This window comes from Rhinoderma darwinii, chromosome 2, assembly GCF_050947455.1.
Source record: "Rhinoderma darwinii isolate aRhiDar2 chromosome 2, aRhiDar2.hap1, whole genome shotgun sequence".
In the NCBI taxonomy this organism is placed as follows: domain Eukaryota; kingdom Metazoa; phylum Chordata; class Amphibia; order Anura; family Rhinodermatidae; genus Rhinoderma; species Rhinoderma darwinii.
This window is the reverse complement of record NC_134688.1, coordinates 234,369,340-234,384,622: the sequence shown is the minus strand read 5'-3', so window position 1 is coordinate 234,384,622 and position 15,283 is coordinate 234,369,340. Positions and strand designations below refer to the sequence as shown.

At 38.5% G+C, this 15,283-nt stretch overlaps 1 protein-coding gene and 10 non-coding genes across 16 annotated transcripts in view; all 11 read left to right on the top strand.

Annotated features, from left to right (window-relative positions):
* The window catches only part of TEX14 (testis expressed 14, intercellular bridge forming factor), a 532,366-nt gene that overhangs the window by 162,362 nt on the left and 354,721 nt on the right, over positions 1-15,283 (top strand). The window lies entirely within an intron of this gene.
* Positions 642-859, top strand: LOC142747765 (small nucleolar RNA U3). Its single transcript, XR_012882020.1, has one exon. It is a non-coding gene; the product is annotated as a small nucleolar RNA U3 (small nucleolar RNA).
* On the top strand, positions 2,213-2,430 carry LOC142747713 (small nucleolar RNA U3). Its single transcript, XR_012881974.1, has one exon. It is a non-coding gene; the product is annotated as a small nucleolar RNA U3 (small nucleolar RNA).
* LOC142747687 (small nucleolar RNA U3) lies at positions 3,781-3,998 on the top strand. The gene has a single exon (XR_012881952.1). It is a non-coding gene; the product is annotated as a small nucleolar RNA U3 (small nucleolar RNA).
* On the top strand, positions 5,346-5,563 carry LOC142747712 (small nucleolar RNA U3). The gene has a single exon (XR_012881973.1). It is a non-coding gene; the product is annotated as a small nucleolar RNA U3 (small nucleolar RNA).
* On the top strand, positions 6,914-7,131 carry LOC142747764 (small nucleolar RNA U3). Its single transcript, XR_012882019.1, has one exon. It is a non-coding gene; the product is annotated as a small nucleolar RNA U3 (small nucleolar RNA).
* Positions 8,485-8,702, top strand: LOC142747711 (small nucleolar RNA U3). Its single transcript, XR_012881972.1, has one exon. It is a non-coding gene; the product is annotated as a small nucleolar RNA U3 (small nucleolar RNA).
* On the top strand, positions 10,056-10,273 carry LOC142747763 (small nucleolar RNA U3). The gene has a single exon (XR_012882018.1). It is a non-coding gene; the product is annotated as a small nucleolar RNA U3 (small nucleolar RNA).
* On the top strand, positions 11,624-11,841 carry LOC142747723 (small nucleolar RNA U3). The gene has a single exon (XR_012881982.1). It is a non-coding gene; the product is annotated as a small nucleolar RNA U3 (small nucleolar RNA).
* Positions 13,189-13,406, top strand: LOC142747650 (small nucleolar RNA U3). The gene has a single exon (XR_012881919.1). It is a non-coding gene; the product is annotated as a small nucleolar RNA U3 (small nucleolar RNA).
* Positions 14,742-14,959, top strand: LOC142747704 (small nucleolar RNA U3). The gene has a single exon (XR_012881966.1). It is a non-coding gene; the product is annotated as a small nucleolar RNA U3 (small nucleolar RNA).

Below are 15,283 nucleotides of genomic sequence, written 5' to 3'. Positions count from 1 at the left end.
TTATTTTTTTGAACACTACTAAAAACTTTATTTTCTTTAGTTTTTTTGTATAAACTCTTTTTATTTAAAGCAGTTGCAAAGAAATACATCAGCAATTACATAAATCGTAAAAAAGGCAGCATTTATGCCTGGCACATTAATACTTTATGACCCCTATGGCCGTTACATATTTCTTAAAGGTACTATCTTGAACACGAAAATTACTTTAGTGGGAGGAGGAGGAGGAGGAGGAGGAGGAGGAGGGACGGAATACATGGCCGTCACTCGGGACACATTCCGGTGATGGCCGTGTATTACCCGGCCCCATAGACTTCTATGGGAGCCAGACGGCCAGGAGAATGGCCGAAAATAGGGCATGTCCCAGTTTTTTGACCACTGGATTTACCGGGCCGTCAAAAAAATCGGTTGTGTGAATAACCCCATTTGGGGTCTATTGTTTTTACTGCGGCCGTGTGACGCCCGTTTTGCGAACGGTCGTCACACGGCCGGGAAAAGCTGTCTAACACTGCAGTCACGGCTCTAACCATTTACAAGGTCTCAATGTTTACAGGAGTCTCTATGTCTCAGGTTGTGTGGATGTCTCTCTAATGTTACACATAGGGTCCTATCCCCCGGAGTGTCGCTCTAGCAAGTCCAGGGTTAAGACTGTACTTTCAGGTATCATTTCTATAGTGTGTAACTGCGGAAATGTGCTCTAAAGTGTTTAAATGCACCAACCACGAGGAAGAGCTGCAGTGATCTCTCCTGAGCGGGAAGTGAGCTCTCAGATCTGCTTCATTGTAAATTCTGATTGCTGTTGATGACTGTTCTCCTTCTTTTTCACAGAGAGGGTGGAGGGGGAGATCTCAAACTGAGTGGTTGCTTCTCAATCTGTACAGAATAATAGTATGAGATGTAGATTTGCTTTTTATCTCTTGATTCATAGCAGTTTGTCATTCTCTACCATCAAAGAACAATTATCTTTCAAATTCAAGTAAATTGACGGCTTTTTCTTTGTACGAGAATTTTTAATTGTATTGCACTATATAATGTAATGGGAGATGGAAAAAGAATCTTTGTGGTGGTAAAGTTGGAAAAACTGTGATTCGTCAGTTTTTTTTGGCTTTCGTTATTACGGCGTTCACCGTGCAGTAAAAAATTACAACTTAACTTTATTCTGCGGGTTAATATGATTACGGCGATACCAGATTTATCAATTTTTTTTTAATGTTTTACTATTTTTACAAAGAAAATTACGTGCTTTGAGTCACAATATTATGAGAGCCCTAACGTTTTTATTTTTCTTTCGTTTGACTGGTGCGAGGGCTTATTTTTGTGTCACGGGTTTTTATTGGTACTATTTTTGGTACATGTGAGTTTTTGTTCACTTTTAATTACATCTTTTATTAGAGTTAATGTGGCCCAAAAACAGCGATTATGGCGTTTTGAAATTTCTTTATGGGGTTCACTGTGTGGGTTAAATAATGTTATATTGTAATAGTTTCGACTTTTACGGGCGTGGTGATATCAATTTTGTTTATTTATTTTGTTTTTTTTCAAATTTATTAAAGTTTTTTAAACTTTTACTTTTATTTTTTTGAACACTACTAAAAACTTTATTTTCTTTAGTTTTTTTGTATAAACTCTTTTTATTTAAAGCATTTGCAAAGAAATACATCAGCAATTACATAAATCGTAAAAAAGGCAGCATTTATGCCTGGCACATTAATACTTTATGACCCCTATGGCCGTTACATATTTCTTAAAGGTACTATCTTGAACACGAAAATTACTTTAGTGGGAGGAGGAGGAGGAGGAGGAGGAGGAGGAGGAGGGACGGAATACATGGCCGTCACTCGGGACACATTCCGGTGATGGCCGTGTATTACCCGGCCCCATAGACTTCTATGGGAGCCGGACGGCCAGGAGAATGGCCGAAAATAGGGCATGTCCCAGTTTTTTGACCACTGGATTTACGGGGCCGTCAAAAAAATCGGTTGTGTGAATAACCCCATTTGGGGTCTATTGTTTTTACTGCGGCCGTGTGACGCCCGTTTTGCGAACGGTCGTCACACGGCCGGGAAAAGCTGTCTAACACTGCAGTCACGGCTCTAACCATTTACAAGGTCTCAATGTTTACAGGAGTCTCTATGTCTCAGGTTGTGTGGATGTCTCTCTAATGTTACACATAGGGTCCTATCCCCCGGAGTGTCGTTCTAGCAAGTCAAGGGTTAAGACTGTACTTTCAGGGATCATTTCTATAGTGTTCAACTGCGGAAATGTGCTCTAAAGTGTCTAAATGCACCAACCACGAGGAAGAGCTGTAGTGATCTCTCCTGAGCGGGAAGTGAGCTCTCAGATCTGCTTCATTGTAGGTTCTGATTGCTGTTGATGACCGTTCTCCTTCTTTTTCACAGAGAGGGTGGAGGGGGAGATCTCAAACTGAGTGGTTGCTTCTCAATCTGTACAGAATAATAGTATGAGATGTAGATTTGCTTTTTATCTCTTGATTCATAGCAGTTTGTCATTCTCTACCATCAAAGAACAATTATCTTTCAAATTCAAGTAAATTGACGGCTTTTTCTTTGTACGAGAATTTTTAATTGTATTGCACTATATAATGTAATGGGAGATGGAAAAAGAATCTTTGTGGTGGTAAAGTTGGAAAAACTGTGATTCGTCAGTTTTTTTTGGCTTTCGTTATTACGGCGTTCACCGTGCAGTAAAAAATTACAACTTAACTTTATTCTGCGGGTTAATATGATTACGGCGATACCAGATTTATCAATTTTTTTTAAATGTTTTACTATTTTTACAAAGAAAATTACGTGCTTTGAGTCACAATATTATGAGAGCCCTAACGTTTTTATTTTTCTTTCGTTTGACTGGTGCGAGGGCTTATTTTTGTGTCACGAGTTTTTATTGGTACTATTTTTGGTACATGTGAGTTTTTGTTCACTTTTAATTACATCTTTTATTAGAGTTAATGTGGCCCAAAAACAGCGATTATGGCGTTTTGAAATTTCTTCATGGGGTTCACTGTGTGGGTTAAATAATGTTATATTGTAATAGTTTCGACTTTTACGGGCATGGTGATATCAATTTTGTTTATTTATTTTGGTTTTTTTAAAATTTATTAAAGTTTTTTAAACTTTTACTTTTATTTTTTTGAACACTTCTAAAAACTTTATTTTCTTTAGTTTTTTTGTATAAACTCTTTTTATTTAAAGCAGTTGCAAAGAAATACATCAGCAATTACATAAATCGTAAAAAAGGCAGCATTTATGCCTGGCACATTAATACTTTATGACCCCTATGGCCGTTACATATTTCTTAAAGGTACTATCTTGAACACGAAAATTACTTTAGTGGGAGGAGGAGGAGGAGGAGGAGGAGGAGGAGGGACGGAATACATGGCCGTCACTCGGGACACATTCCGGTGATGGCCGTGTATTACCCGGCCCCATAGACTTCTATGGGAGCCGGACGGCCAGGAGAATGGCCGAAAATAGGGCATGTCCCAGTTTTTTGACCACTGGATTTACCGGGCCGTCAAAAAAATCGGTTGTGTGAATAACCCCATTTGGGGTCTATTGTTTTTACTGCGGCCGTGTGACGCCCGTTTTGCGAACGGTCGTCACACGGCCGGGAAAAGCTGTCTAACACTGCAGTCACGGCTCTAACCATTTACAAGGTCTCAATGTTTACAGGAGTCTCTATGTCTCAGGTTGTGTGGATGTCTCTCTAATGTTACACATAGGGTCCTATCCCCCGGAGTGTCGTTCTAGCAAGTCAAGGGTTAAGACTGTACTTTCAGGGATCATTTCTATAGTGTGCAACTGCGGAAATGTGCTCTAAAGTGTCTAAATGCACCAACCACGAGGAAGAGCTGTAGTGATCTCTCCTGAGCGGGAAGTGAGCTCTCAGATCTGCTTCATTGTAGGTTCTGATTGCTGTTGATGACCGTTCTCCTTCTTTTTCACAGAGAGGGTGGAGGGGGAGATCTCAAACTGAGTGGTTGCTTCTCAATCTGTACAGAATAATAGTATGAGATGTAGATTTGCTTTTTATCTCTTGATTCATAGCAGTTTGTCATTCTCTACCATCAAAGAACAATTATCTTTCAAATTCAAGTAAATTGACGGCTTTTTCTTTGTACGAGAATTTTTAATTGTATTGCACTATATAATGTAATGGGAGATGGAAAAAGAATCTTTGTGGTGGTAAAGTTGGAAAAACTGTGATTCGTCAGTTTTTTTTGGCTTTCGTTATTACGGCGTTCACCGTGCAGTAAAAAATTACAACTTAACTTTATTCTGCGGGTTAATATGATTACGGCGATACCAGATTTATCAATTTTTTTTTAATGTTTTACTATTTTTACAAAGAAAATTACGTGCTTTGAGTCACAATATTATGAGAGCCCTAACGTTTTTATTTTTCTTTCGTTTGACTGGTGCGAGGGCTTATTTTTGTGTCACGAGTTTTTATTGGTACTATTTTTGGTACATGTGAGTTTTTGTTCACTTTTAATTACATCTTTTATTAGAGTTAATGTGGCCCAAAAACAGCGATTATGGCGTTTTGAAATTTCTTTATGGGGTTCACTGTGTGGGTTAAATAATGTTATATTGTAATAGTTTCGACTTTTACGGGCGTGGTGATATCAATTTTGTTTATTTATTTTGGTTTTTTTAAAATTTATTAAAGTTTTTTAAACTTTTACTTTTATTTTTTTGAACACTACTAAAAACTTTATTTTCTTTAGTTTTTTTGTATAAACTCTTTTTATTTAAAGCAGTTGCAAAGAAATACATCAGCAATTACATAAATCGTAAAAAAGGCAGCATTTATGCCTGGCACATTAATACTTTATGACCCCTATGGCCGTTACATATTTCTTAAAGGTACTATCTTGAACACGAAAATTACTTTAGTGGGAGGAGGAGGAGGAGGAGGAGGAGGAGGGACGGAATACATGGCCGTCACTCGGGACACATTCCGGTGATGGCCGTGTATTACCCGGCCCCATAGACTTCTATGGGAGCCGGACGGCCAGGAGAATGGCCGAAAATAGGGCATGTCCCAGTTTTTTGACCACTGGATTTACGGGGCCGTCAAAAAAATCGGTTGTGTGAATAACCCCATTTGGGGTCTATTGTTTTTACTGCGGCCGTGTGACGCCCGTTTTGCGAACGGTCGTCACACGGCCGGGAAAAGCTGTCTAACACTGCAGTCACGGCTCTAACCATTTACAAGGTCTCAATGTTTACAGGAGTCTCTATGTCTCAGGTTGTGTGGATGTCTCTCTAATGTTACACATAGGGTCCTATCCCCCGGAGTGTCGTTCTAGCAAGTCAAGGGTTAAGACTGTACTTTCAGGGATCATTTCTATAGTGTTCAACTGCGGAAATGTGCTCTAAAGTGTCTAAATGCACCAACCACGAGGAAGAGCTGTAGTGATCTCTCCTGAGCGGGAAGTGAGCTCTCAGATCTGCTTCATTGTAGGTTCTGATTGCTGTTGATGACCGTTCTCCTTCTTTTTCACAGAGAGGGTGGAGGGGGAGATCTCAAACTGAGTGGTTGCTTCTCAATCTGTACAGAATAATAGTATGAGATGTAGATTTGCTTTTTATCTCTTGATTCATAGCAGTTTGTCATTCTCTACCATCAAAGAACAATTATCTTTCAAATTCAAGTAAATTGACGGCTTTTTCTTTGTACGAGAATTTTTAATTGTATTGCACTATATAATGTAATGGGAGATGGAAAAAGAATCTTTGTGGTGGTAAAGTTGGAAAAACTGTGATTCGTCAGTTTTTTTTGGCTTTCGTTATTACGGCGTTCACCGTGCAGTAAAAAATTACAACTTAACTTTATTCTGCGGGTTAATATGATTACGGCGATACCAGATTTATCAATTTTTTTTAAATGTTTTACTATTTTTACAAAGAAAATTACGTGCTTTGAGTCACAATATTATGAGAGCCCTAACGTTTTTATTTTTCTTTCGTTTGACTGGTGCGAGGGCTTATTTTTGTGTCACGAGTTTTTATTGGTACTATTTTTGGTACATGTGAGTTTTTGTTCACTTTTAATTACATCTTTTATTAGAGTTAATGTGGCCCAAAAACAGCGATTATGGCGTTTTGAAATTTCTTTATGGGGTTCACTGTGTGGGTTAAATAATGTTATATTGTAATAGTTTCGACTTTTACGGGCGTGGTGATATCAATTTTGTTTATTTATTTTGTTTTTTTTAAAATTTATTAAAGTTTTTTAAACTTTTACTTTTATTTTTTTGAACACTACTAAAAACTTTATTTTCTTTAGTTTTTTTGTATAAACTCTTTTTATTTAAAGCAGTTGCAAAGAAATACATCAGCAATTACATAAATCGTAAAAAAGGCAGCATTTATGCCTGGCACATTAATACTTTATGACCCCTATGGCCGTTACATATTTCTTAAAGGTACTATCTTGAACACGAAAATTACTTTAGTGGGAGGAGGAGGAGGAGGAGGAGGAGGAGGAGGGACGGAATACATGGCCGTCACTCGGGACACATTCCGGTGATGGCCGTGTATTACCCGGCCCCATAGACTTCTATGGGAGCCAGACGGCCAGGAGAATGGCCGAAAATAGGGCATGTCCCAGTTTTTTGACCACTGGATTTACCGGGCCGTCAAAAAAATCGGTTGTGTGAATAACCCCATTTGGGGTCTATTGTTTTTACTGCGGCCGTGTGACGCCCGTTTTGCGAACGGTCGTCACACGGCCGGGAAAAGCTGTCTAACACTGCAGTCACGGCTCTAACCATTTACAAGGTCTCAATGTTTACAGGAGTCTCTATGTCTCAGGTTGTGTGGATGTCTCTCTAATGTTACACATAGGGTCCTATCCCCCGGAGTGTCGCTCTAGCAAGTCCAGGGTTAAGACTGTACTTTCAGGTATCATTTCTATAGTGTGTAACTGCGGAAATGTGCTCTAAAGTGTTTAAATGCACCAACCACGAGGAAGAGCTGCAGTGATCTCTCCTGAGCGGGAAGTGAGCTCTCAGATCTGCTTCATTGTAAATTCTGATTGCTGTTGATGACTGTTCTCCTTCTTTTTCACAGAGAGGGTGGAGGGGGAGATCTCAAACTGAGTGGTTGCTTCTCAATCTGTACAGAATAATAGTATGAGATGTAGATTTGCTTTTTATCTCTTGATTCATAGCAGTTTGTCATTCTCTACCATCAAAGAACAATTATCTTTCAAATTCAAGTAAATTGACGGCTTTTTCTTTGTACGAGAATTTTTAATTGTATTGCACTATATAATGTAATGGGAGATGGAAAAAGAATCTTTGTGGTGGTAAAGTTGGAAAAACTGTGATTCGTCAGTTTTTTTTGGCTTTCGTTATTACGGCGTTCACCGTGCAGTAAAAAATTACAACTTAACTTTATTCTGCGGGTTAATATGATTACGGCGATACCAGATTTATCAATTTTTTTTTAATGTTTTACTATTTTTACAAAGAAAATTACGTGCTTTGAGTCACAATATTATGAGAGCCCTAACGTTTTTATTTTTCTTTCGTTTGACTGGTGCGAGGGCTTATTTTTGTGTCACGGGTTTTTATTGGTACTATTTTTGGTACATGTGAGTTTTTGTTCACTTTTAATTACATCTTTTATTAGAGTTAATGTGGCCCAAAAACAGCGATTATGGCGTTTTGAAATTTCTTTATGGGGTTCACTGTGTGGGTTAAATAATGTTATATTGTAATAGTTTCGACTTTTACGGGCGTGGTGATATCAATTTTGTTTATTTATTTTGTTTTTTTTCAAATTTATTAAAGTTTTTTAAACTTTTACTTTTATTTTTTTGAACACTACTAAAAACTTTATTTTCTTTAGTTTTTTTGTATAAACTCTTTTTATTTAAAGCATTTGCAAAGAAATACATCAGCAATTACATAAATCGTAAAAAAGGCAGCATTTATGCCTGGCACATTAATACTTTATGACCCCTATGGCCGTTACATATTTCTTAAAGGTACTATCTTGAACACGAAAATTACTTTAGTGGGAGGAGGAGGAGGAGGAGGAGGAGGAGGAGGAGGGACGGAATACATGGCCGTCACTCGGGACACATTCCGGTGATGGCCGTGTATTACCCGGCCCCATAGACTTCTATGGGAGCCGGACGGCCAGGAGAATGGCCGAAAATAGGGCATGTCCCAGTTTTTTGACCACTGGATTTACGGGGCCGTCAAAAAAATCGGTTGTGTGAATAACCCCATTTGGGGTCTATTGTTTTTACTGCGGCCGTGTGACGCCCGTTTTGCGAACGGTCGTCACACGGCCGGGAAAAGCTGTCTAACACTGCAGTCACGGCTCTAACCATTTACAAGGTCTCAATGTTTACAGGAGTCTCTATGTCTCAGGTTGTGTGGATGTCTCTCTAATGTTACACATAGGGTCCTATCCCCCGGAGTGTCGTTCTAGCAAGTCAAGGGTTAAGACTGTACTTTCAGGGATCATTTCTATAGTGTTCAACTGCGGAAATGTGCTCTAAAGTGTCTAAATGCACCAACCACGAGGAAGAGCTGTAGTGATCTCTCCTGAGCGGGAAGTGAGCTCTCAGATCTGCTTCATTGTAGGTTCTGATTGCTGTTGATGACCGTTCTCCTTCTTTTTCACAGAGAGGGTGGAGGGGGAGATCTCAAACTGAGTGGTTGCTTCTCAATCTGTACAGAATAATAGTATGAGATGTAGATTTGCTTTTTATCTCTTGATTCATAGCAGTTTGTCATTCTCTACCATCAAAGAACAATTATCTTTCAAATTCAAGTAAATTGACGGCTTTTTCTTTGTACGAGAATTTTTAATTGTATTGCACTATATAATGTAATGGGAGATGGAAAAAGAATCTTTGTGGTGGTAAAGTTGGAAAAACTGTGATTCGTCAGTTTTTTTTGGCTTTCGTTATTACGGCGTTCACCGTGCAGTAAAAAATTACAACTTAACTTTATTCTGCGGGTTAATATGATTACGGCGATACCAGATTTATCAATTTTTTTTAAATGTTTTACTATTTTTACAAAGAAAATTACGTGCTTTGAGTCACAATATTATGAGAGCCCTAACGTTTTTATTTTTCTTTCGTTTGACTGGTGCGAGGGCTTATTTTTGTGTCACGAGTTTTTATTGGTACTATTTTTGGTACATGTGAGTTTTTGTTCACTTTTAATTACATCTTTTATTAGAGTTAATGTGGCCCAAAAACAGCGATTATGGCGTTTTGAAATTTCTTTATGGGGTTCACTGTGTGGGTTAAATAATGTTATATTGTAATAGTTTCGACTTTTACGGGCGTGGTGATATCAATTTTGTTTATTTATTTTGTTTTTTTTAAAATTTATTAAAGTTTTTTAAACTTTTACTTTTATTTTTTTGAACACTACTAAAAACTTTATTTTCTTTAGTTTTTTTGTATAAACTCTTTTTATTTAAAGCAGTTGCAAAGAAATACATCAGCAATTACATAAATCGTAAAAAAGGCAGCATTTATGCCTGGCACATTAATACTTTATGACCCCTATGGCCGTTACATATTTCTTAAAGGTACTATCTTGAACACGAAAATTACTTTAGTGGGAGGAGGAGGAGGAGGAGGAGGAGGAGGAGGAGGGACGGAATACATGGCCGTCACTCGGGACACATTCCGGTGATGGCCGTGTATTACCCGGCCCCATAGACTTCTATGGGAGCCAGACGGCCAGGAGAATGGCCGAAAATAGGGCATGTCCCAGTTTTTTGACCACTGGATTTACCGGGCCGTCAAAAAAATCGGTTGTGTGAATAACCCCATTTGGGGTCTATTGGTTTTACTGCGGCCGTGTGACGCCCGTTTTGCGAACGGTCGTCACACGGCCGGGAAAAGCTGTCTAACACTGCAGTCACGGCTCTAACCATTTACAAGGTCTCAATGTTTACAGGAGTCTCTATGTCTCAGGTTGTGTGGATGTCTCTCTAATGTTACACATAGGGTCCTATCCCCCGGAGTGTCGCTCTAGCAAGTCCAGGGTTAAGACTGTACTTTCAGGTATCATTTCTATAGTGTGTAACTGCGGAAATGTGCTCTAAAGTGTTTAAATGCACCAACCACGAGGAAGAGCTGCAGTGATCTCTCCTGAGCGGGAAGTGAGCTCTCAGATCTGCTTCATTGTAAATTCTGATTGCTGTTGATGACTGTTCTCCTTCTTTTTCACAGAGAGGGTGGAGGGGGAGATCTCAAACTGAGTGGTTGCTTCTCAATCTGTACAGAATAATAGTATGAGATGTAGATTTGCTTTTTATCTCTTGATTCATAGCAGTTTGTCATTCTCTACCATCAAAGAACAATTATCTTTCAAATTCAAGTAAATTGACGGCTTTTTCTTTGTACGAGAATTTTTAATTGTATTGCACTATATAATGTAATGGGAGATGGAAAAAGAATCTTTGTGGTGGTAAAGTTGGAAAAACTGTGATTCGTCAGTTTTTTTTGGCTTTCGTTATTACGGCGTTCACCGTGCAGTAAAAAATTACAACTTAACTTTATTCTGCGGGTTAATATGATTACGGCGATACCAGATTTATCAATTTTTTTTTAATGTTTTACTATTTTTACAAAGAAAATTACGTGCTTTGAGTCACAATATTATGAGAGCCCTAACGTTTTTATTTTTCTTTCGTTTGACTGGTGCGAGGGCTTATTTTTGTGTCACGGGTTTTTATTGGTACTATTTTTGGTACATGTGAGTTTTTGTTCACTTTTAATTACATCTTTTATTAGAGTTAATGTGGCCCAAAAACAGCGATTATGGCGTTTTGAAATTTCTTTATGGGGTTCACTGTGTGGGTTAAATAATGTTATATTGTAATAGTTTCGACTTTTACGGGCGTGGTGATATCAATTTTGTTTATTTATTTTGTTTTTTTTCAAATTTATTAAAGTTTTTTAAACTTTTACTTTTATTTTTTTGAACACTACTAAAAACTTTATTTTCTTTAGTTTTTTTGTATAAACTCTTTTTATTTAAAGCATTTGCAAAGAAATACATCAGCAATTACATAAATCGTAAAAAAGGCAGCATTTATGCCTGGCACATTAATACTTTATGACCCCTATGGCCGTTACATATTTCTTAAAGGTACTATCTTGAACACGAAAATTACTTTAGTGGGAGGAGGAGGAGGAGGAGGAGGAGGAGGAGGGACGGAATACATGGCCGTCACTCGGGACACATTCCGGTGATGGCCGTGTATTACCCGGCCCCATAGACTTCTATGGGAGCCGGACGGCCAGGAGAATGGCCGAAAATAGGGCATGTCCCAGTTTTTTGACCACTGGATTTACGGGGCCGTCAAAAAAATCGGTTGTGTGAATAACCCCATTTGGGGTCTATTGTTTTTACTGCGGCCGTGTGACGCCCGTTTTGCGAACGGTCGTCACACGGCCGGGAAAAGCTGTCTAACACTGCAGTCACGGCTCTAACCATTTACAAGGTCTCAATGTTTACAGGAGTCTCTATGTCTCAGGTTGTGTGGATGTCTCTCTAATGTTACACATAGGGTCCTATCCCCCGGAGTGTCGTTCTAGCAAGTCAAGGGTTAAGACTGTACTTTCAGGGATCATTTCTATAGTGTGCAACTGCGGAAATGTGCTCTAAAGTGTCTAAATGCACCAACCACGAGGAAGAGCTGTAGTGATCTCTCCTGAGCGGGAAGTGAGCTCTCAGATCTGCTTCATTGTAGGTTCTGATTGCTGTTGATGACTGTTCTCCTTCTTTTTCACAGAGAGGGTGGAGGGGGAGATCTCAAACTGAGTGGTTGCTTCTCAATCTGTACAGAATAATAGTATGAGATGTAGATTTGCTTTTTATCTCTTGATTCATAGCAGTTTGTCATTCTCTACCATCAAAGAACAATTATCTTTCAAATTCAAGTAAATTGACGGCTTTTTCTTTGTACGAGAATTTTTAATTGTATTGCACTATATAATGTAATGGGAGATGGAAAAAGAATCTTTGTGGTGGTAAAGTTGGAAAAACTGTGATTCGTCAGTTTTTTTTGGCTCTCGTTATTACGGCGTTCACCGTGCAGTAAAAAATTACAACTTAACTTTATTCTGCGGGTTAATATGATTACGGCGATACCAGATTTATCAATTTTTTTTTAATGTTTTACTATTTTTACAAAGAAAATTACGTGCTTTGAGTCACAATATTATGAGAACCCTAACGTTTTTATTTTTCTTTCGTTTGACTGGTGCGAGGGCTTATTTTTGTGTCACGAGTTTTTATTGGTACTATTTTTGGTACATGTGAGTTTTTGTTCACTTTTAATTACATCTTTTATTAGAGTTAATGTGGCCCAAAAACAGCGATTATGGCGTTTTGAAATTTCTTTATGGGGTTCACTGTGTGGGTTAAATAATGTTATATTGTAATAGTTTCGACTTTTACGGGCGTGGTGATATCAATTTTGTTTATTTATTTTGTTTTTTTTTAAATTTATTAAAGTTTTTTAAACTTTTACTTTTATTTTTTTGAACACTACTAAAAACTTTATTTTCTTTAGTTTTTTTGTATAAACTCTTTTTATTTAAAGCAGTTGCAAAGAAATACATCAGCAATTACATAAATCGTAAAAAAGGCAGCATTTATGCCTGGCACATTAATACTTTATGACCCCTATGGCCGTTACATATTTCTTAAAGGTACTATCTTGAACACGAAAATTACTTTAGTGGGAGGAGGAGGAGGAGGAGGAGGAGGAGGGACGGAATACATGGCCGTCACTCGGGACACATTCCGGTGATGGCCGTGTATTACCCGGCCCCATAGACTTCTATGGGAGCCGGACGGCCAGGAGAATGGCCGAAAATAGGGCATGTCCCAGTTTTTTGACCACTGGATTTACCGGGCCGTCAAAAAAATCGGTTGTGTGAATAACCCCATTTGGGGTCTATTGTTTTTACTGCGGCCGTGTGCCGCCCGTTTTGCGAACGGTCGTCACACGGCCGGGAAAAGCTGTCTAACACTGCAGTCACGGCTCTAACCATTTACAAGGTCTCAATGTTTACAGGAGTCTCTATGTCTCAGGTTGTGTGGATGTCTCTCTAATGTTACACATAGGGTCCTATCCCCCGGAGTGTCGTTCTAGCAAGTCAAGGGTTAAGACTGTACTTTCAGGGATCATTTCTATAGTGTGTAACTGCGGAAATGTGCTCTAAAGTGTCTAAATGCACCAACCACGAGGAAGAGCTGTAGTGATCTCTCCTGAGCGGGAAGTGAGCTCTCAGATCTGCTTCATTGTAGGTTCTGATTGCTGTTGATGACCGTTCTCCTTCTTTTTCACAGAGAGGGTGGAGGGGGAGATCTCAAACTGAGTGGTTGCTTCTCAATCTGTACAGAATAATAGTATGAGATGTAGATTTGCTTTTTATCTCTTGATTCATAGCAGTTTGTCATTCTCTACCATCAAAGAACAATTATCTTTCAAATTCAAGTAAATTGACGGCTTTTTCTTTGTACGAGAATTTTTAATTGTATTGCACTATATAATGTAATGGGAGATGGAAAAAGAATCTTTGTGGTGGTAAAGTTGGAAAAACTGTGATTCGTCAGTTTTTTTTGGCTTTCGTTATTACGGCGTTCACCGTGCAGTAAAAAATTACAACTTAACTTTATTCTGCGGGTTAATATGATTACGGCGATACCAGATTTATCATTTTTTTTTTAATGTTTTACTATTTTTACAAAGAAAATTACGTGCTTTGAGTCACAATATTATGAGAGCCCTAACGTTTTTATTTTTCTTTCGTTTGACTGGTGCGAGGGCTTATTTTTGTGTCACGAGTTTTTATTGGTACTATTTTTGGTACATGTGAGTTTTTGTTCACTTTTAATTACATCTTTTATTAGAGTTAATGTGGCCCAAAAACAGCGATTATGGCGTTTTGAAATTTCTTTATGGGGTTCACTGTGTGTGTTAAATAATGTTATATTGTAATAGTTTCGACTTTTACGGGCGTGGTGATATCAATTTTGTTTATTTATTTTGGTTTTTTTAAAATTTATTAAAGTTTTTTAAACTTTTACTTTTATTTTTTTGAACACTACTAAAAACTTTATTTTCTTTAGTTTTTTTGTATAAACTCTTTTTATTTAAAGCAGTTGCAAAGAAATACATCAGCAATTACATAAATCGTAAAAAAGGCAGCATTTATGCCTGGCACATTAATACTTTATGACCCCTATGGCCGTTACATATTTCTTAAAGGTACTATCTTGAACACGAAAATTACTTTAGTGGGAGGAGGAGGAGGAGGGACGGAATACATGGCCGTCACTCGGGACACATTCCGGTGATGGCCGTGTATTACCCGGCCCCATAGACTTCTATGGGAGCCGGACGGCCAGGAGAATGGCCGAAAATAGGGCATGTCCCAGTTTTTTGACCACTGGATTTACCGGGCCGTCAAAAAAATCGGTTGTGTGAATAACCCCATTTGGGGTCTATTGTTTTTACTGCGGCCGTGTGACGCCCGTTTTGCGAACGGTCGTCACACGGCCGGGAAAAGCTGTCTAACACTGCAGTCACGGCTCTAACCATTTACAAGGTCTCAATGTTTACAGGAGTCTCTATGTCTCAGGTTGTGTGGATGTCTCTCTAATGTTACACATAGGGTCCTATCCCCCGGAGTGTCGTTCTAGCAAGTCAAGGGTTAAGACTGTACTTTCAGGGATCATTTCTATAGTGTGTAACTGCGGAAATGTGCTCTAAAGTGTCTAAATGCACCAACCACGAGGAAGAGCTGTAGTGATCTCTCCTGAGCGGGAAGTGAGCTCTCAGATCTGCTTCATTGTAGGTTCTGATTGCTGTTGATGACTGTTCTCCTTCTTTTTCACAGAGAGGGTGGAGGGGGAGATCTCAAACTGAGTGGTTGCTTCTCAATCTGTACAGAATAATAGTATGAGATGTAGATTTGCTTTTTATCTCTTGATTCATAGCAGTTTGTCATTCTCTACCATCAAAGAACAATTATCTTTCAAATTCAAGTAAATTGACGGCTTTTTCTTTGTACGAGAATTTTTAATTGTATTGCACTATATAATGTAATGGGAGATGGAAAAAGAATCTTTGTGGTGGTAAAGTTGGAAAAACTGTGATTCGTCAGTTTTTTTTGGCTTTCGTTATTACGGCGTTCACCGTGCAGTAAAAAATTACAACTTAACTTTATTCTGCGGGTTAATATGATTACGGCGATA